This window comes from Copadichromis virginalis, linkage group LG7 (assembly GCF_057382275.1).
Source record: "Copadichromis virginalis isolate Kocher_CV1m ecotype Utaka linkage group LG7, C_Virginalis_male_GT1.1, whole genome shotgun sequence".
In the NCBI taxonomy this organism is placed as follows: Eukaryota; Metazoa; Chordata; class Actinopteri; order Cichliformes; family Cichlidae; genus Copadichromis; species Copadichromis virginalis.
In genome coordinates, this window is record NC_140624.1 from 55320442 (window position 1) to 55344858 (window position 24417).

Consider the following 24417-nt stretch of genomic DNA (forward strand, 5'->3'; position numbering starts at 1 on the left):
CTACTTGTAAGAGTTCTCTTCCCTTTAAAAAAAGTTACTATCATAAAATACAAGGTCATTGTATAATTGGTGTGTTCCTATACTGAACCTAGCATGATTTATACAATTCGATTCAATTCAAATCAAATCACATTTTCATCAAATCACAGCCTCAAGCCTCAAGGCATATTGTAAGGTAAAGAACCTACAGTGATGGAGACAAAACCCCAACAATCAAGCTCTTGGTGACTGTGGGGAAGAAAAACTCCCTTTTAACAAGAAGAAACCTCCAGCAGAACCATGCTCAGGGAGGGGGAGCCATCCCCCTTGACCAGTTGACGGTGAGGAGAGGGATGCAGGACAAAAGATATATATAAAATATATAAATAAATAAATAAATAAATAAATAATAAAAAAAAAAATATATATATATATATATATATATATATATATATATATATATATATATATATATATATATATTTATTAAGGGTGCAACGATATTCGTATCGATATTGAACCGTTCGATACAGTGCTTTCGGTTCGGTACGCATATGTATCGAACAATACAACATTTATAATTTATTTTATCAACTTTCCTTCTGACGATGCTGTCTGTGTTGAGCGCTCAGTGAATCTGCGTTCGACTACTCCGCCTAGGCTGCACTGTCGAGCGCAGATCCACTGAGCGCTCAACACAGACAGCATAGTCAGAAGGATGAGCGCAGGGCAAGCTAGCGAGACAGAAGTTAAGCTCTCCTTGCAACATGGACCTCCCCCACCCTCATTCAGATCTGGCGTTTGGAATTATTTTGGTTTTCATGTGACGTATGACCCTGAAGGTAAGTGAGTCATGGACTAAAGTAAAACAGTATGTTGGATGTGCCATGCAATGCTCAATTACATGGGTGGGAACTAGTGTGTTAGCGCAGTTAGCTCGTTAACGTGTTGGCCGTCTAGCCCCACGCACAGGGCGATCGGCGGTAGCTCGTTAACGGAGATTTGCCGTGTTGTGGCGTTAAGGTCATTTCAACGAAATTAACCTGAAAGCACTAGTGGGAACACAACGAATATGACTGCACATTTACGCCGACATCATCCTAGTGCAAAGACAAAAACAACAAGCATGCTACTAACTTTAGCCGAGTCATTTAGACAGCTGTTAGCACATGATTCTCCTTATGCTGCTGAGAATATAGCCCAGAAGAAGCGGATAGTATAGCTTTTATTTTGGAAAGAGACATTTCTCTGTAATAAACTCTCTTTTCCAAAGATGAGTGATTCCTCAATCAGATACAGGGCTTGCAATATCGCTAGCCCGACGTCCTGGGGCTAGCGATTTTTTTCAGTCGGGCTACCAAAATCTATCTCTGCCCTGCCCGTCGGGCTATTGTAGGAAGGAAAAATATATGTCAATGCTTTTGCATTCTTTCAGAAATGTAGCTGGGTAATTATGTCATTGGCATCGGTGAGCCACTGTCAATATGTGACATATTGAAGTCGCGTTTGAATTTGCGCTTGTTTTTTGCTTTCACTTTGCAATCGTGCGAACTGTGTATAGAGAGCGACAGCACTGATCTGTGAGTGATGATAATTTGTGCACCAATTCCTCTGACATCGTCTTAGTAATCGTTAGCTTACTATGCAAACATGACAAGTGAAATCTCCCGCAGCAAGCTTAAACATGTGAGAGGTTGATCGCGCAGAGAATCGCTGAGCTTATGTGAGTGCGTGTGTAAAAGCAGCAGGATATATATTTTAGTTCTGCTGAGCCAAATAAGACAGGTCAGGGTGAAGAAGTGACAGCCAAAGAAAAGCTTACCACAAAACGGAGAAGTTATGACAAATCAGACTATGAGGCAAAAAGAAAGTGCAGCTTTATGGTTTCATGGACAAAATCATTTCTGTGGCTGCAATATGACGAGCTAAATAACCAGGGCTGCACATAAGTGGTCCGCAGGTGCGCATTCGCTGTCAAAATAAAAAACACGCACAAGGGTTAGGGTTAAATTTAAAAACTGTACTTTTGAGTTAAAATATATATTTATAATTTTAATAAATGACAAATTAAAAAGGCATGAACATTTTTTTGTATCGAAAAAATATCGAACCGTGACACCAAAGTATCGAACCGAACCGAACCGTGAATTTTGTGTATCGTTGCACCCCTAATATATATATATATATATACACACACACACACACACACACATACACACACGGAGTGGGGGACCATGGAACAATCAAATCCTTTGGAGACAAGTTGTTCAACTGAGCTGTAACACTGCAAGTTCACAGCATACGGTGCTTTATTGTCCTTTGTTAGCTCGAATGGGAACCATCATTTACAAAGTGAACATCCTGCTGTATTCAATGAGACTTGAAGTTGGACATCAGCAATTCAAAAAGTAGTTAGTCGAACATTAATTTTCTAATAGACATCATACCATAAGGCTTTTTTCTGTAACCAGAGGAGTTACCCCCTGCTGCTCATTAGAAACAGAGCATGTTTAAGGCAGTCTTGCATTTGTTTCAGTGGCTAAACGATATCCTCCCCATAAAGTTGCTCACTGCTTTTCTGAACCTCCGTGAAAGTTTGTGTGGTGTCGTCACATCACTCTTGGGTAATTTATGTCTTTCCACCCTGCTGGCTCCTGGGCAATGTTACTCATGAACTCTACAGGAATTCAATGCACATACGTGTATGAGATTGTGGAGGAGGCTGAGTGGTGTTTAAAGGGAGATTAGAGTATATGGTGAAATCTCGGGATTTCCATCTGAAACATGCAGACTCTATTTTTTGTTTTATTTTGGGGTTTTTTCTTTCTTTCTTTTTTTGTTTCTATTTCCTCACTAACCAGAAGTAATTACAGATACAAATTCAGACTTGTGGACAAGCACAGCTCTCAGAGTACTGCAGATGACAGACACATTGAAACCATGTGTTTCCACTCCTCGCTCTGACCCGGGGCAGTCTCCCAAAAATCCCCAGCACTAGTCCCCTGTGCCTGCCACCAAGCATAGAGTCAGCAGCAAGCTCAACTTAGCACTTCAAACCAGATTTTCTACTTCCCGTGCCAAGCTGCTGCCATATCCCATTTTTCATCAGACCTTGACGGACCTAATATGGGAATCCATTATCACACCCATACTCTTTGCGGCTTTGCTCTGCTCTTTCTTCGGCCCCATCGACTGTCATGGATCCACAACATATGCCTCCGAGGCCCCCAGCACCCCGTCTAGTCCGTGCTGTCCCAGCCCTGGGTCATCCTCCGCTTTCGTCCCGTTCACCCTTGTCAAAAGACATTCTCGTTGTGTCAGTGTGCGAATAAGAGACAGTAGGTTCAATGTAATGGGCTGGAATTGAAATAAAAGAAGTTCTGTTGGGTAGCCACACTTGATTTTTGAAGGCTCTGAATAGATGTGCTTGTGCTACAGTTGCTTGACCTTTTTGTGCCCAAGTCTGTGAACAATCGCCGCTGTGTTTAGCGATTGTCAAACTCTCACATGCTTCCTTTGCTATAGTGGAAGAGTTGTACCGCTATACATAAATGTGGTCCACATATAGTAAATCTAACTGCTGTAGTCTTTGTCCCTTACACACACACACACACACACACACACACACACACACACACACACACACACACACACACAGCGTCTGTTTCTCTCTGTGAACTCTTCACCCCGGCCGCCACCAGAAGCCTGTCATGCTAAATTATACCTGTGTTGGGTTTTTTTGTTTTTTTTCTTGCCGCCCTTCCCTCCAATTGACAGGCAGGCGGTGAGTTCAGAGATAAAGATTAACTCCCTGTTTATGCCTTGAATGTTTTCCTTCCACACTTTGCAATTAGATTACGACGGAAGGCTAGAAACTTCTACCTCGTTTAGGTTAAGCGAAGAAACATGGTGAGAAACAAAAAGCAGCACTACCTCCATCATCTGCTAAGTGGTTAAGTAAATGAAATGAAATATGGCTGATTCATCCCCTTAACTCGGTTAAGACCACTGTTTATCATGTGAGTGTTCCCAGTCACACAATGCTGATTGGGACTTGTGTTTCTGTTTTATTTTAAACATCAGAGGTTTTAAAATCATCTCTCAATTGTGGGTCATCAAGACTGCTGGTGAATGGACTCATTTGTATCAACAGAACCAGGCTGTTCTTCTTAAATAACTAGCCAAACTTAGACTTAGGGAGAAAATTACACCCACTGAAAGTCTTTTACTTCAAAGTTTCGTCCTCACTGTCAGCTTTGTGGTAACACTGACAGGTCTCTTGAACTGCCTGACAATTGGGTTTTGCCTTCAGAACTGGCTTAATTCTTACTGAGATAGATTCGACATAGATTCAGTTGTGGTGTTTAAACAATGCTCAGTTAGCACTGAGGGGCCCAGAGGGTGCCAAGAAGATATCACCCCACACCATTACACCACCATCAGCTTGAACTGTTGATAATAGGAACATGAAACATGCTTTCATGTTCTTTATGCCAAATTCAGACCATGTCATCTGGATGTCACAGCAGAAGTCAAGACCAATCAGATAGCTGGTAGATAACATTTTTCCCATCTTCTGTTGTCCAGTTTTTGATGAGGCAGTGAGAACTGCAGCTCGGTTTCCTGTTATGAGGAGTGGCACGTGGTGTGGTCTTCTGTTGACGTCGCTCATCTGCTTCAAGTTTCGATGAGTTGTGCATTCAGAGACGCTCTCCGGCAAACATCGGTTGTAACGAGTTTGACTTGCTAACAAATCAACCCAGTCTGGCCATTCTCTACTCAACCCTGACATCAACAAGGTATTTTCCCTGCGGCGAACTGCCACTCACTGAATATTTTCTCTCTCAGACCTTTCTCTGTAAACCCTACAGATGGCCATGCAGGAAATCTCAGTAGATCAGCTCTTTCTGAATTACTCAGTGTGCCGGTGACAAACACAATGCATTTAAAGATCTAAAAACCTTCTTTCTTCACTATTCTGATGCTCAGTTTGAGCTTCTACATAAATGAACAAACATATTTACTGCCATGTGATTCCCTGATTAGATATTTGTACTAAAGATAAGCTGAACGGGTACCTAAAAAAAGCTATTGGGTATATATGCTTTTACTCAAATCTCACTTAGATAGGTTTTTCCTTTTTGTTTTTCAATGGTGCATCTCCATTGGTTGACTTTTCATACCTCAGATCCTTTTCAGTACACAGAGTTACCTAATTTATTTCATTTAGTTTTTATTTTTTGCAAAACCCACCACCCACATATTTGTGTAAAAGGAGATTAGAGTACAGAAAAGTTTGTTTTTTAACCACATGGAGGCCCTGGCCCTGTATTCCTGTACATCGCACCCACATCAGCAAAAAAAAAAAAAAAAAAAGTACAGAGAAGTGTCAACGCACATTTACAAGCATATACACATAGTGTTGAGAAATAAACAAGGTTCAGCTGTAAGCAGGAATTTTTATGCTTGTTTTTTTGTTGGTCCCAGCAGGGTGTTTTGGGAGTTGAAGAGGTGACACACACATGCCTTAAGATAAGATACCTTAAGCAAAGAGAGAATGACCTTTGACTGTGTCTGTTGGTCAAGACCCAGGCGTGAACCTCAAGCCCCAGGGCATGCTGGGAGTTAAACAAGGGGCCAGAAGGTCACTGACATGATAGAGGGGTTAAAGAGGGGTAACAGAGAAGCACTGCTCTTATTTTCCCCGTGATACAAATATTTTCTCCTTTAAAGCCCATTATAAATCATTATTAGTCTACATTGTCAGTCAGTTCACCACTTCAGTGCATACTGAAATATCTGAAGCATTACCAGATGGACTTTCATGGAGTTTCGGTTCAGATGTTTGTGCTACCCTGAGGAAGAATTGTTCGATGATCCTCTGACTATCACATGGTGTCATGATAACGTTAACACTGTTTTATGACATGCCTTGAGACATCATAATGGAATTCTGGCAAACATATTCACATTGTGATCTAGCACCACACACAGTTTTCAGCTACCAGTTTGAATAGCAATCGACTTGCTAAATCTTGGTTCTTGCATTACTATGATATTAAAGATTTGGAGTGCAACAGCATCAGTAGCTATTGGATAGAATTTGTTTGAGATGTTCATGGTCCCCAGTGAAAAACCTCTGGACTGACTCTGACTTTTTTTCTTGCTTTAACAGGATGTTTTTAGATTTTAATTAATCAGAAGGACAAAATTTGAATGTCAAAGCTTCGGCTGTAAATAGTGTTCTGTGCAAATAAGCAAATGTTGGCATGTTATCAAGCTAATCCTCTAAGCCTGTGGAGACAGAGAACAACACCTAGCTGTTATATGTATGCTATCATGCTAACATGTAAAGTGTAGCCTGCTGTTAGCATGGCTGCAGATTCGGTTGTTTAGTTATACAAAGAAAACAGGCTCCTGTGGTCAGTAATAGATTTCTTTTCACTAAATGGAAATACAAAAGTTTTTTTTATATTGACTTCTTCATCCATTGATTTGGAGCCGGGGTAGCTGCATGCCTTATGGAGCCTGCATGAGATGAGTCAATACAGTCTGAACAAGGTCCTCACATCACACACTCATAAATCCTCTTTATGACAGATTAGAGGGAGCAATGGCTTTTCCACTCGTTTAGCCATAAATACAGCAACACACTCAGCTGGTTTATGCCTCTCTCTTTAGATGATGGAATGGGTGAGCTGATGTTTATAACTGTCATGGAGCAGCAGTGAATATGTCTCTTACTGGCTACGGTCCAGCTGAACTTCAAAGCAAAAAGAAAATAGAGCTGCTCTGTAATGGAAAAGCAAAACAGCTGTGTGCGATATGATTTAACTTTGTTCCTTCCAGAGAACGTTTTGTTGAGAAAGAACAAATAGTAAATGTAGGGAAAGTGCGTGGTTGCACGTAGCAAAGATAATATTTCCCACCCTAGTTTTTGAAAGTTCATGTCTCACATATTTTGGATCAGAGGAAATGAAAGCATACAGGCTTTGTGAGACAGAGAACAGGTTGGTATAGGAGCCAGGCGAGCCGTCAGATCTGATGTAGGCGTTTTTTCCTGACAGCTGTAATTCTCCAGCCTACAGAATTTCATCAACAGCAGTTGCATTTAAGCTGTGCCGCGGGGCAGCGGCCCTTTCAAGTCTCCTTCCTCTGACAGGTAGATTTATTAGTCCTGAAATTTGTACAGATCACACGTCACTCATGGCAAGCTGTCAGCGTGTCAGAGGGGCCTTCTGGCTTTTTTTAAGGTGGATCTGCCCAGAAGAGGTTTACTCATCACCTCCTTGTCTTTCTCCTGACTTACTCAGTTCATACCAACCTATTTTAAAAAATGAAGCACGCGGAAAAAGTCAGAGAGGAGTCTGAAAAATGTTGTTTTTTCAAGATAACCTTGGAGATCAGTAATGCTAATAAGAGACCATTCTTTGTGAGTGGAGGCTAATAAGGCAGCGTACTTCGAGGAAATGTCCCCTTTTTGCAATGCTAATGGCGCGTCACTACCAACGACCATGGCGGTCTTTTGTTTGCTCATTTTAGATCCTCTGAAGCTGAGCATTTTAGCCATCACTCACTTAGCTAGCCACACTCAAAGCCCCTCTTTTATCTTCTTTTTTACTCTAATATGGAACATCATGTACTGTTCAGTAAGAACCTTGCAAGTGGCACATTAACCTTGTCAAGAAAATGTTCATCAAGGTCACAGATGAAGTGACATGTAAGCTTATTTTTCTCATACTTCAATGCTTCAAAAGAAAGCCGTGGCCACACTGAAATATAAAAATAAAAAACAAAATTCTGACTTTTTCGGATCACACACCAAATGTGTCAATGTCGACTTTTCACAGAACATTGTGAACCCAAGTTGAGACTAAATGTGGAGAGGCAGAGAAATTGTTTCAGCGAGCTAATTGACCTGAAGTAATGTCCGTTTGCGTATCTGGTGTAAAATGGTATTATTTGACTATTTCCGTATTTCATGCCAATGAAATGCTAGAAATTGACCAACTAAATCTTAAACAAGCAAACTTCTTGGATGGTCTGTGCCACACAGCAAATCATTTTATTTGTCAGATAATTGCTTAAAATCCTCTAAAATGCACCAACAGCACAAACACACTAGCTAAGCGGACGTCAATTAGCAGACGTGACGAATATGCTTGTGCTGGTGCATTACATGTACAGCATGTACATGATATCATGATTGACTCTTTGTCTGGTTGTGTTTTTTGACATTCTCTCACTGATCAATTCAAAACTAGCTGTGAAAAAGTTGCCGGAAATTCACAGGAGGCATTGACTGCACTGAATTGGCCGGTCACAATAACTGTGGGCTGCATTGATGTCCCCGATGTGTGGTTACATTTCTAGCCTTCCTGTTGGATTCGGGTCAAATCTGACTGATTTACAACTTAAAACACTCATAAGTATTGTGTTTTACATCTGATTGCCTCAAGGCCTTATATCTTCCACACTATGCGCTTGAACATATAAAAGTGATGGTCACCTCTTTCATTGAATTTTGAGTGTTTTAATCAACCTTGTTATATCTGTGGTGTTACCGGTCACAAGTGACATAGAAAATGAGTGGGAATCCACTCAACCCACCCCACTGCACTCACAAAATGATCAGCATACTTAATCGAACTTGATTAAAAAAGATTTTAAAGATTTAGCAGATTGGGATGTTAGCATCTTAGCATAGCTAGCTGAGCTAGCTAGATGATGTGCTATGTTCTGGCTCAAGTATTTCTAAAAATGAAAGAAGAAAAACTGTATAATTTGCATGTAAAGCTCTATCAAAAGTAGAAGAGGGGAAAATCTAATGAACATATTCGATTTTTATATCTGTCATCATTCTTGACAATTTAAAGAAATTCAAAACCGATTCTGCTTATAAAACAGCTTTAAAAGGTTTGATAGGTTGAAGTTGGACAAAGAACACTTTGGGTAATAATGCTCATGTTTGTCTTCATTTCCCCCATTAATCACTAAGTCTGTGATCACTGGGCTTTCATTTGAACCTCATGTGCACATTTAATTGCAAATGTGTGTGTAACAAACCCAGACTGTAAAGAGAAAAAGAAAAACAAGTGTTGCTTCAGGCAAACACATTTATTTGAGCTGCCTTCAAAATCCAAACTATCGACTGTGTCAATTTGCTATTTCAGTCCCTACAACATTTACATTTTCCTAAAACAGCCTGTCATATTATCAGCAGAATTATAGCCAAGTGCTGAGAAGGGGCAAAGAAAAGAAGAAAAATCACAAGCAACAGTTAGGAAAAAGGAAAGAGTAAGATCGAGCGAGAGAGAAAGCACTCTGGGGTCTTTCTTTTAGTTCCACATCTGGCCCTGATATTTCAGAGTTAATTAGTCATGCAGGGGTTGTGTGTAGATAAATCTATCATCCCGCGGTGCACAAACCATTTGAGAAATGAAAGGAAGTGAGGAGATATACACAGCCCAGGCTCCTTCATAAATCACTGGCCCAGATTAAAAACAGACACAGCCGTGATGAGAGGGAAAGATCAGGATGAGGCTGGCCCTGGACTTTTTCACACAACACCACAGCTCCATGCACGCACATACAGGATATGCATTTTACTTCAGGGAACAGTGGTGCTCGTACTGCAAAGAGGTACTTCTCTCATTGCCAGGATGTGTGTGAAAAGGCTGAAGAGTAACCTATCAGTATATTGAGCCAGCTATAATACTGGGACTCAAAGCAAACACATCTATTGATTAGCTGGTCATTTAGTTTCTCCGTAAGATCCAGTCCTTCAAAGCAAAACACCAACATGGCGACAGCAAAAAGCTCCCTCAGCTTGAGGTGTCACACTGAGGTCAATGCTCTGGTCACGCCAGGAATGACAGGGTTTGGTCACTTTTAATCTGTTTAGCATGACTAAAATAATTTCAACCGTGCAATGCACTTGCAATCTTGTTGCCTTGCAATGGTTGCTTCGAACATGAGGACCAGGTCTGCAACCACTTGCTGTCAGCTGTCTTCAAAGCTGCTTTGGTGTGTCAAGATGGCAATAAAATGGCAACAAGCAGAAGTCAGTCTGCTATCAGTTTGTGATTGAATGGGGTCAAGCTGGCAATTGCTTGGAATCTGTTTGTGATTAACTGTAATAAATCACAATAAGCCATCTGCTGCAAATCTGTTACCATCTCCATACTCCATACATCTTGATGCAAATCCATATCAACTACTTTCATTCCAGACAGAACCTGATGGATGCAAAACAAATAAATTCTTCTACAAAAGTGACGTAGTTGTTGCAGGATGGGAATGTAACTGCAAAGTGACATAGGTGCTTGGCAGCCTTGCTTTTACATAGGAATATAAGAAGAATACAACCAGTTGGCAACCAGCTAAGTTGAGACCTGTTGTACAGAGACGTGTCGCAGATGAGTTGCACTCATCTGCACAGACTCACTCACATAGACTGCAACATGTTGACAATCTGTCGGCATTCATGCTGTTGGTTGTCAGACCACAACTGTCTGGAGACGCCCACCAGGCAACCTGTGCAATCGCCTAGTAATAATTATAATAATAATGGATTGGATTTATATAGCGCTTTTCAAGGCACCCAAAGCGCTTTACAATACCACTATTCATTCACTCTTACATTCACACACTGGTGGAGGCAGCTACGGTTGTAGCCACAGCTGCCCTGGGGCAGACTGACAGAAGCGAGGCTGACATATCGCGCCATCGGCCCCTCTGGCCAACACCAGTAGGCGGTAGGGTAAAGTGTCTTGCCCAAGGACACAACGACCAGGACAGAGAGCCCAGGGATCAAACCTTCCGGTTACAGATACGCCTCCCAAACCCCTGAGCCACGGTCGCACCCTAGTGATTGAAAGCAGTCGCTACTACGAGTGATTGTCCTCCGACAGCAAAAATATTCAGTGAAATCACTTGGAAACCGTTAATTTTACTATTCACAAGGAGGTTTCCATCCTGTATTTAATCTAGTGTGACTGAGTCATAACCACGCTATTATAGTTACACCCAGTCTATGCTGTCACATTGCTATGAGACACAATATAGCTAGTTGTGTAACTCATGCTAAAGGCAAACTATTGAAAAGCAGCAATAAAGAAGTCCAAAGACTGCTGCACATTTCTTATCCGTGATTGGTCACTCATGGATTGCAAGAGCAACAGCAACTGAGAAGTCATGGCAGGACAAAAAACATTTTCCAAACAGGCTACCATTAAAACACTCAAAACTGTTAACAGGCTGCTTCCAGATGAAAAAGGTCAGCTATTAGTCTTTCTACTTTTTGTTTTTTTAAAGCATAAAGTACAGGTTTTATATTGATATGAATGCTGAAATGTCAAAAAATAAATAAATAAATAAATGTCATTTATTTTTCAGTTCCTCTTTTCAATGTCTAGTTTTTTTTGTATATTGATGATGTCCTCAGTGTTAGACTGAATGGAGAGAAAAAGAATTCATCTCCACAGAGAAATAAAACTGCTGAGCTGGCCAGCATCCAGTGATCCATGCTTTGTTCCAGCGTGACAAGATCAAAGGTACGGACAGAGAAAGTCATCACATTTGCCAAATAATAACAGCTGGAAATCAAAGTAATTTGCAGGGTTTATGTGAATCTATTGATCTGGACAGAGAGGATTTATGTGCTGATCCACCATTTATTTTCTTTTAAAGGAAATAAGTTGCTCCAACTTCAACAGTTTAGATATTTTCACATACTTAACCTCTTAACATTCACAAGGTCACCAGTGAAGCACTAGAGCTAGGGTTTAGGTTACACTGCAACCGCATGCTAAAGAAATGGTTTCAGAAACTTATCTGATCTGGTGGAGGTAAAGAGTCCAAACTTAATATTAAATGCATTATAGTAAAATCAAACAAGCACTTCTTCTTAGTGAAAAAAAATGAACCAACGGCAAGAGACAAGACTTGGAAAACTAAACTGATAGAGTAATATTAGAGGAAACGTGGCTTCCAATAAATCCTTGTTTTTGGACAGATTTCTGCTTGAAGAATCTGATTCTGATGGTGGGAGTGAGGATCGGTTTCCCTGGATCAGGCACATATTTCTTGGATCTGTCCATCTGTTCAGCTTTTTTTTGGAAAGAAGTGGGATGTAGGGCTGGGCGATATGACCCAAAATTCATATCTCGATATTTTTTAGCTGGATGGCGATATAAGATATATATCTCGATTTTTTTTTTTTAAAGCCATAAGTTAAGAACAAAAAGAGAGTTCTAGTCACACTGTGTCCCAGATGTCACACGGGCACTTTTATTTACATACAGCATAGATGTACATGAAGAAATTACTCAAAAATAAATTATCAGCATTTATTAAATAATCATGGTCCATAAATAAAAGAAAATGTTGTTTTTGTGCATAACAAAAAGCTCACAATTGTGCAGTCAAAATGTAAACTAATAGACGCTGAGCATAGTAACAAAGAGACAGATTTCACAGCTGCACCACCTCTCTGAACAGGTGCCATTTGTGGTCCTTATACACACACAGTACGTATCACTCCGCGAGGCTCCTCCCCGGTAGCCGTAATCCTCCGACATCAAGCCGTGCAGCTCCGTAGCTTAGCAAAGTCATATTAAAAAAATTTTTGACAGATTGCTGAGTGCTGTGTACCACATAAAATCGGTTCGCGGTCAGTAAGCACAACCAGAATTCATACATAAGGCGCACTGTCGAGTTTTGAGAAAATGAAAGGATTTTAGGCCGTCCAGCCCCTCCGGGCTGCATGTCGTTAGCTCGTTAGCGCGGTTAGCTCGCTAACACGTTGACGCCGTCCAGCCCCACGCACGGGGCCATCCGCGGTAACTCGCTAACGGAGATTTTCCGCTTTCATCTTGTCATTGCCTTGTCATTGTCAGGTGAAGCTATGGGGGAGGCGGAGTTGTGTTCAGTGAAGGAGAGGCGAGGCAGAGTAACGTTGCGTAGAGACAAAAGTGGACGAAAGAGAGGCAAACCTGCGGCTCCACAAGTATAATTATAACGTAACATAGACTATATCGATATAAACGATATTGTCACATCTTATATCTCGTATGAAAATATATCGATATTTTTAAAAAACTCGATATATCGCCCAGCCCTAGTGGGATGTCTCTTCTCAGAGATCCTGGACCTGAACTCGTTTCTCTACCTTGGTAATGTCCCCAAAAAGCCTCGGTGAAAAGCAAACAGTCAGCTCAGGAAATAGCCACCACCACCCTCATTAGCAGTATAGCCAAATCTTTCTTTTCATGAAAGTAAAATCGCTTTTAGCCTCCAATATATACTGAAAAAAGTGGGACTGCCGGAAAAAAAAATTTCTTCAAGTGCTGTGAATTTTATATTTGAACTTTATTTTTATTCAATTTTATTTAATGTGCTGCTGCTGCAGACCCCTTCTGCTATCTCAGTGAAAAAAAAACATGCAACATAAAGGGTATCCCATGGAAAAATATCAACTATTTATATTATTTTTCAGTTTTAATGAGCTGATTGTTAACATGGCTGAGACTTGTTTGAAACTGTATACACTGTAATAATTAGGGTGAACAACAGAGACTCAAAAACCATCACAGCAACTGCCAAAAGTTGCTTTTCTTCTCACTCCAAATCCTCTAACTTACCTAGATCATTTTTCATTCGCTCTTTCTCACATTCCTGTCATCGTTCTTTCTGCTCCTTCCTGTCATTCGTCTCCTTCCACTGAGTGATAAACTGTAGAGATGAAGCGCAGACTCCGTGGTCACCGTATGTTTATGAGACCTCTGCTGCTGAGTTTGTTCTACTGTGTAAACATTCAACAGCTCCTTTAACTAATGTTTGTGCCATAAGCATGGAAATGTGACCGAATAAGAGTTGAGCCCTGGGCTATTGTTGAAATTTCTTATGGAAAAAAATAATAAATCCCCAAATGAAGCTGGTTGAACAGCTATAAGGTCAAAGGTCAAAATGAGCAAGCTTGGACTGTGGATGAGAGAAAAAAGAACTTCAAACTAAGTTCCTTTTTCCTTACTGTCTGTTCCAAGTGGACAATGAAAATGCAATAAAATACCAAGTTTTACTTCAGGAAAAGCAATTTAATGGAACAAACCTCAAATCAAATCCCACACCAATTAAATCACAGAATTATTCATCAGGGAGAGGGGTGAATGTGTTCGTCTATCGTAGTTTAAGGATCAACATGCAGGATTCAAACAAAAGTAAACCTTTAATAAAGTTGATCCAAAAACCGGACCAAACTGAAATACAAACGTCTTCACAGGTAGCCAGGAAACGGAGCGCCAGAGGGGATACAAGATATTAGGAAAGAGACTAAGAGGAATGTCAGGAATAGTAATATATATACATGAGGTAATCAGGGAAGTGGTAACAGCTGGGGCAACAAGACACAGTTGTAAACAAGACAATGACACAGGAAACAAAAAAGACACAGGAGTAGTTAAAAGAATAAAGTGGATAATAAACTAAATCCACTGAAACCAGAAAACGTGAAGTGTGAAAAAGTCCAAACCTCAAATAATAATTACAAAGAAAAATCAAAGAACATAAAACCTTTTAAAGTATACTTTAATATTATCATTATAATCCATATTTATCTAGGGACCGAAGATACAAGTACATTCACCGGTTTGATTGCTCTCCTTTGTATTCTTATTTTGACCCTGACGTTTTTAAAGCTTTCACATTAACTTAATATTAAAAGCTATTGGTTCAGCATTTATGCCTCCACTGTCCTGCATTTGGGAAGTCAGTGTATCTGCCATATGTGCTTCCTTTACCATATCTGAACTTCTCCAGGAAATCATCACTCCACAGCCTTGGGAATACCCTGGGAATACAAGTCACAATGTCAACTCATTTATGTCTTAATCAAAAGTCTGTTTTGATGTCAAGTTAATGTCAAGACTAAGTGAAAAAAATGCAATACTCACAAAATTTAATGCTGTTTCTAAACTGATTTGAAACGTTGAGGGGAAAAATCAATAGGTGAAATTTGAACTAGAAGACAGGTGAAGGATAAAAGTGCTGACCTCTAAATCACCCCAGCCTTTAATTTAAGGTTAGTTTGAGATTTATAGTTTCAGGGAATTACGATGGGGTTCAGGTTATAGTAAGGTTGAGGGTTAAAAAAGGGACAAGGTCAGAGGTTAAGCTGGGGGAAAGTGCTGAGTATTATCAGGAACGTGTGTTGTAGAGGGGCAGCAAGAGGCAGTGTAACGCTAAAGTCTCCGGCGTACCTCAGAAAGCACAGAGCCATGAAAAAGTATTTGCACTCTTCCCGATTTCTTCCTTTTATGCATTTTTTTCATAATTAAATGTTTCAGATCATCAAATAAATTTTAATATTAGACAAGAATAACCAGAGTAAATATAAAACACTATTTTAAAATAATAATAATCTTATTTATTAGGGAAAAAACACTATCCAAACCTACTTGACCCTGTGTGGGAAGAAAAACATGCCCACCTCATTAAATTATGAATAATGAATCAAATGTTTTGGAAATCTGAGTTCAACTTCACTAGCCATACCCAGCTATCTGACAAAGAAAAGAAAGCTCAAAGACCTCCAAAGGCAGCACATCGTGCCACAATGTAAAGAAATTCAAGAACAGACAATAGATAACAAAAACAAAGGGATGGACTTTAGTCTGAAAGGGGGTTACAAAGCCATTTGTGATGCTTTAGGACTCCATTGAACCATCGTAGAAGCCATTATCCACAAATGGAGAAAACTCATTCAAGATTGCATTGACAACTCTAGAAGGTCAGAAGAGAGCTCAAAGCAACATTTAAACAACTGCAGGCTTCTCTACTCTCACATGTGGTCAGTGTTCATGATTCACCAATAAGAAAGAGACTGGGCAAAAATGAAAAGAAAAGAAAATGATATCAACAGTCAAACATGGTGGTGGTAGTGTGATGGACTGTGGCTCCTCTGCTGCTTCAGGACATGGATGAATTGCCATAATTGGATTCTGCTCTCTACCAGAAACTCCTTAGAGACAATGTCCGGCCACCAGTTTGAGGCCTGAGGTTCAAGTGTATTTGGGTTATTTAGCAGCAGCAAGTCCGCCCCTGAATGGCTCAAAAAATAACACGGAAAGTAAGATTTAGGAGTGGGCTAACCAAAGTCTGGACTTAACCAGATTGACATGTTTTGGCATGACCTTAAACATTTATGTTTGAAAACCCTTGACTGCTTTTTTGCTGCCAAGGGTGGCACAACTAGTTATTAGGTTTTGGGGCTGAGTAATTTATATTTATTTATTACTTTTCTCAATAAATGAAATCATTCTAAAACTACATTTTTTATTTACGTTTTTAGTACAGTTACTATTGTCTAATATTTAAATTTGTTTGACGATTTGAAACATTTAAGCGTGACAAATGTGCAAAAAAACTAAGAAATCAATTCATTTTTAACAGCAGTGTAGATCAATATTGTTATCCATTAAAAATGCAGATCAGCAAGATCCTGATTGTAGCATAAAGTAATCTTATGCTTCTCTTTTTCCATGTACTGTCCCGCAGGACCAGAGCGGACATGTAAGACAGCTGATAGCCATCTGACCGGGAAACACTAAATCACAGATGAAACAGCAAGAGGGAAACTGTAAATCAGATATTACAAAGAGCCTGCTGAAAGCACAGGAACATTGCTTCGCCATGAGATTGTCCCTCATACACTGCCTTCAAAGCTGGCTCAGGCAGGAAGCAGTCATTCCTATTTCCTGTCTACGCCACCCAGGGACCATGGCACAACGGAGGTGTGAAGGAAAATCACTTCTTTTTTTTTATGGTTGGATATATTAATTCTCCCAAGGACACGCATATCTATTGTGATTGTACTCATGACTGAGCCGATGAAAAGAGATTACAATAGCACAGGAATCACATTTGTATGTATGTGAACTCTGGGCGTGATAAAGCTGTTGTCGTGGAAACACTGATGATGGGTTTGTTGGTGTCATGGTTGGTTTGGTTGAAAGTTAAACAAAGGAAGACAAAGGTCTTTTCCAAACTGTACAAACCCCTTGTATAACTGAGTGTATTTATGTGCCAGCACACATACTGTATATAAGTGTTTATTTTGTTTTTGTGCATGTAAATACCAAACAACAATAAACATGTTCAGTGTACTTGTAAAAATTCCAAAATAAAAAGACAAGAAAATACATTAAATAGTTAGCTAAATGCTAACATGTTGCTTATTTAGCCTCCAATAGCATGCCAAAGCTTGTAATTAGTTGTGGCTGTAGCTCAGGAGGTAGAGCAGGACATCTGGTGGTGGTTTGATCCCTGGCTGCTCCAGTCTGCGTGCTGAAGTATTCTTGGGTAAGAACTTGAACCCCAAGTTTCTCTCTGATTTGTTGAGTGGAGTGTAAATGTTTGATAGAAAGCACTTAAGTAGAAAAAGCATAGAAAAAAGTACTTGTATGATTGGGTGTGAATGAGGCATGTTGTATAAAATACTCTGAGTGTTCAACAAGAGAAGAAAATCGCTATGTAAGAAGTAGTCCATTTACCTTTTAATTTTGGGAATATTAATTATAAACAATTGAAATCATAACGTTAACAATTCATACCAAGAATCCTTTCAGGTAAACAACAGAAGAAGCTTAAAATTTTTGCTGGAACAAGTACCACAGTCTGAGTATATATCCTGTAATCCTTAGTTACAGCCATGATTGTAGAGACTGTACTATAGGTATACATTTACTAACACTGGACTAACTTGAACACTTTAAGACAGGCAGTTACTTTCAGTAGTGACAGACACAATCTAACATGAGCAGTGCAACGAGCGGGTAATCCTCTAGCAAAGATAATATACCGTATTTTTCACAAAATAAGGCGCACTTAAAATCTTTTAATTTTCTCAAAAATCGACAGTGCGCCTTATGTATGAGATCTGGTTGTGCTTACTGACCCCGGACTGATTTTATGTGGTACACAGTGCTCAAAAATCTGTCAAAAATGTTTTAGTACGGCTTTGGTAAGCGACGAAGCCGCTGTCGAAGCATTACAGCTACCGTAGTCACGATCCTCACGGAGTATAATCCAGGTCCAAACTCCACTTCAGGTCCCAAAGTCAAACGAACACTGCGGCATTAGTTAAAAACTGTCTAAATTCTTTCATCTTTAATGAAATGATCAGCAATAAAGTTTAACATCCAGGCATCCATGAAAACTGAACTTATTACATTTAACGGAGTTAGCAGGAAGTTAGCTCGCTAGTTTCCACCTAAACATGATATGCCATGTTCTGACTGAGAGATTTCTGAACAAATTAAAACGTACAGCTCTGCTCTCACTTCCAACTAGAGATGGCACGATACCACTTTTTTATGTCCGATACCGATACCGATATCATAAATTTGGATATCTGCCGATACCGATATGAATCCGATATAGTGTGTTTCAACAAAACAGTTTTTTTTAAAATATCTTGCTGCATTTTGTATAAGTTCATACTCAAGTTTAAAACAGCAACTACACTAAAGCTATTCTGTTATACCTGTATGCAAAAAAAATATTTCATAGTTCAGCAACACTGATCAATCTAATAAACTTAAACCTACACCATCCTCCCTATTCTGGTATTTTAAAGAGTACTTAGCGTAAATATTAAGCAACCTAACTAATAGGGTTCCAACTCCCAGCAACAACAAAAATAAATAAATAAAAAATAAGGAACCACCCCTCACGCTCCACCTCATGATGCTTAATCGACGTAATCAACCTTAATTTGATGCAGTGTGAAAAAAAATGCACAGAAATCAATTATTTTTCAATATATTAAAATATTAAATAGATTCAACATCTTTCTTCAACAAAATTGCAGACTGCACAGATGGTACCTTCCCAAAGGAAAAAGTACTATAGCTTACTAGGGTATATATATATATATATTAGACTTAATAGTTACTATATACAGTAATGGACTTCTATTCATTTTGCATCAAATTAAAACTTTGGGTGTCAGATAATTATTTATTAAAAGCTAGACATTTTAAATGAGAATAAGAAAGAAAAGTATGTCTTTCTGCTCCCCTTTTCCCTGTTAATGCCCTATCGGCCCCCCTGGCTAAACTTTGCTAGATCCGCCCCTGCACAGTTACCAGCGTCAGCTACGTAGAAAAAGATCCTGGAGTAGAAAGTAATATTAAATACATTCTAACAACAGCTGATCAAGCTTAAACGTGCTGCTGTTGTTTAGCCGCTGGTTTGCTCTTTCTGGTGCAAAGTGGGCCAAAAACAAACCAGAGACACGGACTCCCGACAGAAAAGCCGATCAGCTGATCGTTAAGCAGTTTCATGATTGAAGTAGCAGCTGGAGAGGCAGTCGCTCCATATATCGTTTGTTAAGCTTAACGCAGGAATGCTTTACAAACATTCAGAGATGGACTTACACACTTGCTTTACTTCTCTCGGGGATAACTTTGTCGGAGATGAAATGCCGGGTTGCTAGCGAAGCTCCACATGCTATCCAGACCACGACAGGTCCCGCATGCGGCAGCCGCTCTATCACGTGATGCATACTGCTAACGTTCTGAGGCGAGTTACGGCGCGTTGCAAGTTTTGTGAGGTGCTTTCGTGATATTTAATGGATCGGATTACATTTTTTATTTTTCTCCGATATCCGATCCAGTAATTTAGGTCAGTATCGGACCGATACCGATACGTAATATCGGATCGGTCCATCTCTACTTCCAACATAAATGAAGACGGAAAACTAAACAGCAGTGACGTTTGTAAGGTTACTGAAGTTGGGCTAGCTGGTATAATGATGTGCTACGTGATCGCTAGCGACACAGGTATGTTAGCATAACATAAACACAATGAAGCTGGAGGATGAACGCTAACCTTTTTCCACTCAATAAAAGTTCCCGATGGTTAGGGACAAATGCAATCACATGGCAGGATGCTGTAAACGGACCAAACTTCAGTCAGGAGAACAACTGAGATAATCCATCCACAATACGAGGTTAGTTGTTAATGTACTGCAACAACACGGGATTAGAGCAACTCTGAGAGAATTCAACATGGTATCAATGGTATGGAAATGGAGGAAGCAAGAAGGATGAGTTGAGTAGTAGTAGATAAGTTTGACTTATCTGACTGTTTTGTTTCACTTAATGCACCTTAAAATCGGGTGCGCCCTATGGTCCGAAAATACGGTAGTAAAAATGTAGGTTTTACACAAGTGTTTCTCTCCAGAAACAGCATGGCAGTTCACATCGATGAGAGGAGAACTGGTATGCTTTCAGCTGAGCTCCATTATTGCAAAGTGTGCTACCTGTTGTAAACCAGGTGTTTGATTATTGTTTGTTTGCTTTCCAATATGGTATGTAAAAGAGAGAGAAGCAACGGATGGAAGTCAGTTTGTGATGATCCAGAGTGTGCACACTGTTGAGAAAAGACAGATGCTTTTATCTGCTGTGCAGGTTTTATTTTGGACCACTGTGTAGAGCTGTGACGACACAGTCACACTGTACATAAGCTATAGCATAATTAGCAGTAAACTGCCTATTTTAAACCTTTGTAAATCATATTTGTATGAATCATTTAAATACTCTTCTACCCAAAATTTTAAAAGACACATACATAGGGCCCCATTTTCAGACTCTCAAAAGCGAGTAGTTGAGAGTGCATCGTAAATGGACAAAATGAACCAAAGCATACGGCAAAAGAAACAAAAGAGTAGACTTGTAGTCAAGACCGCCTAAACCAAGACCAAGACCAGAGGGTATGGAGACCAAGACAAGACCAAGACCGAGTCAAGACCAAGACAAAGTCGAGACAAAAAAGTCTTTAAAATGCATGTTTTTGCGATGCACTTGCACAGCCCTCCTCACCGCTGTCTACTGTCTCACTCACTTACTGAGAGGACAGACGCACACTCCACTTGACTGCCACGTCTCTCACCCTCTCTGTTTTTCACATAATGATATTATCCTATATCCTCGCATGTGATTGGCCACAATATGGAGGGATTGGAGCATAGCTGAGCCACTGTGTGAGAGCTGAGCAGCAAAAGGAAATTAAGTGAGGAGCCGGCTCTCACTCAATGGGAGTCGACTCTTCTGATTCACTACAAAGCACTCTCTAAGCACGGCTCTTAGAGCTGATGCACATGACAAATTATCGACCGTTACGTTGTGTGTCATGGATACTGTTGACTCCAAATCTCCCGACCACTATGTCGATCTGAGACAGCAAGACCGAGACAGCGAGACCAAGACAAGACCAAGGTCACGCTTTTCAGTGTGTTATCTTCTCTCCTTACTTGCCTCCCAGTTACCTACTGGAAGTTTGTTGCTTGTCCCATTAGTCTGAAGTTCACAGACTGTCATTTACCTACACCTCCCTCAGCTCGCCACTGTACACCTGGGACTCTTGCCACTTTTAACATTCTTTAAATAAACCATTTAAAGCTCTTAGCTGAATCCCCTCCTTGGGTCTGGTCACTGCAAAAACATGACAGATTTCCCGTAAACATCTGTAGGGTCGGAAGTCTTTCACAGCTGCAATTATCGCCAACTGGTGGCCTTCAGATAGAATGCAGGTTTAGGGTGTCCATGTTTTGTACTGTCTATGAAAACATTATAAAGTGAACTCTATTAAACCATCCAACAGATATAGCTGTCTTTATTGATATTGTGAATATACTCATTTACCACAGGCGATAACAATGCTAATATCCACAGCAGCTGGCCTCATTCTCTACTGTTTGGTATTTTCTTCCCTCCTTTTAGACCATAAAGAGGGCTGGATATTTACAGTAAAATATGCAATACCACTGTTATTTGCACAGATTATATTTCAGTTTTGAATGTGAGTCATAATTCCAGAATGAAACCGTAGCTGTTTGATTTGTAGACTTTTATTTAAAGCATTTTCAGCTCACTTTGTTTTTATCCCGAATTTTGAAATAAAGCGCACCCCAAAAACAACAATCCATCTTTCATCCTTTCCGGTATATCTGCTCAACCTCCTCCTTCTCCTCCCCTTTCTTCTTCCTCATGTCTACCTATTCCTCTCCAACAGTATCTCCCACAGCCCCCACAGACCCCTCCATAAATCCTGGGACAGCAGCGCTTTAATGGATAATTAATTGATGCTGCTGCAGCACTGTAATAAGACAATAAATTACGACACAGGCCGGTGTGCTGTGTCAGTGTGTGTTGCTAATGGCCCTTCAGGGCTGGGGCAGGAGGCTAATAAATTAGACAGGTATTAACTGTTGTGTGCTAAGTAGCCCTCCACCACCGACTTCCATGAAAGGAGAGGAGTAAGGAGGAACATAGCGGGGAATAACGGAAGAGAGATGGAAGTGTGGAGAGAATTGATCACATCATTTTGTAAAGTTTAAATGAATACTTTGGCATTTTTGTGATAAATGCTCCACAACTGCTTGAGATGATTGATAAGACTTTTGTACTGTCCTGCAAAGTTCCAGCCGGGAGTAGGTTATCTTTGAAGAGCACGGAAACTGGAAACTATGCCCAAAGACAATAAAACTCACATACCAGCACCTCTAAAACTATTCATTTTTAACACGTCTGGTACAAAATGTTTTAAGAAAAGCATTTTAAATCATCTGGTCGTTGCTCACAGCCAAGAAGCAGTCCAACACAGTCTGCTTCTTCTTCTTTTGGCCATTCCCATTGGGGGTCACCACAGCAGATCATCTTCCTGCATCTCACCCTATCTCTAGCATCCTCTTGTGTCACAGCAACCCTCTGCATGGCCTCCTTCGTTACATCCATGAATTTTCTCTGTGGTCTTCCTCTTTTCATCCTGTCTGGAGCCTCCATATTCAACATACTTTGTCCAACGTATCTACTATCCCTCCTCTGCACTTCCAAACCATCTCATCCTTGCCTCTCTAACGTTGTCTCCAAGTAGATTCGTGAAAGAAGCAGCAGATCTAAGTAGTAATAAGTGGTAACCCTAGCCCTACCTCTGCTATAACCCTGCATTTTGGAGAAAGATGAAGAAGAGGGTGGACAAAGTTATGTTTTTTGTGGTATTTCTGGGTGACTGTTGTCTCTAGAGGCAGCAAGAAGTCCTAAGAGGTCATCCCAAATGTTTTAATTTTAAATTTAGCACCCTAACAATAAACAACTAAAACTATTTGGACTGAATATGTCAGTGTACACTTGCAATATCTGCAGATTAGTACTAACCACAAAGGGCACCATTAATCTTAGATTATACTTTCAGCATCTGTGAGCATGCTGGGATCCACTCGAGTCAGAGTGACATAAATTTTATCATCAGATGGGTCCATACAGGCTTCCACATGCAGACTCACCTGCCGAGAATTTACAAAGAAATTAAACTATTGAAGCAGAATGGAAAATTTCACAGAAAACTTTCTAACACATCATTCCCATAAGCTCATCACTACTGGTAATTTTTCACCCAGACCTAAGTTTACAGTGCTATTAGGTCATTTTAGACTTACAAGTAATGAGTCATTTCCCAGTTCTAAATAGTATACATTCAGTAATACTGAATAATGAATACCGTTGCATACTAGCAAACAACAGTTTGTTTAAACACTCTTTGGCTGCCACTATGATGGTGCACAACAATGGTTCCCTAGGACATAGTGCAGAGCTTTTTGGCATACATACTCTGCAAGCAGCATGGCATCGATTTTCTTTGAACATAGGTGGATTTTTACTCTTCATAAAATGGGACAAAAACATGCATAATTACCACAGTAATTCTAGTTTACAGAAGACTTGCTTTCCCTTCCACAAATGTGTGGATAATTCCAACTGTGGGTCAACATTTTAGGAAAAATCATGTTAATAATTCGAAAAACAGGCGGTATGTTTGGATAATAGACAGCTTTAGCGTTTTTGTGCTTGCAACATTTCCCAGATTTAGCCACACTAGAATCTCACATGTGGCCTTAATGGTCCGAATCTCTCAGCATGTCGATTCTAAGGGATTGTGTCGATTTCCAAAGAGAAAAATCACAGATTAGTAAACAGGAACAACATCTCCTGCTTGGAAATGTGGGATTTTAGTACATAGGCTCTAATCCCATTTTAATGGTTGTCTGATTAAGAGGTGAGTAGGATTAGAGTGTGTGTGGTGTGGTGTGCTGAGTGTACTCACATCCTTGAGTAAAATGCACTGTATATTGCATGTAGCTGTAAGGAAAACTGCAGCTGAGGAGGGGGAAACCAAAAACTAATACATGGGAAACAAAGCGAAACATTGCCAGGATTAGAAGAGAGCAGCAGCAGAAGAAAAATGGCTGCTCAGCCACGTCATTCTAATTAAAAATGCTGCAAATCTTTCATCTCCTACTGTTAGCCCTAATGAGCGGGGCTTAGTGGCAGTTATGTAGATAAAAACTCTTTCTGATTGATTCCAATGGCCCATTGAAAT

At 40.0% G+C, this 24417-nt stretch overlaps 1 long non-coding RNA gene across 1 annotated transcript; it reads left to right on the forward strand.

Moving 5' to 3' along the window:
- Nucleotides 1-700: 700 nt before the first annotated feature.
- On the forward strand, nucleotides 701-17157 carry LOC146706190 (uncharacterized). Its single transcript, XR_014921742.1, has 3 exons — nucleotides 701-821; nucleotides 4567-4778; nucleotides 16534-17157. It is a non-coding gene; the product is annotated as an uncharacterized LOC146706190 (long non-coding RNA).
- Nucleotides 17158-24417: the final 7260 nt, after the last annotated feature.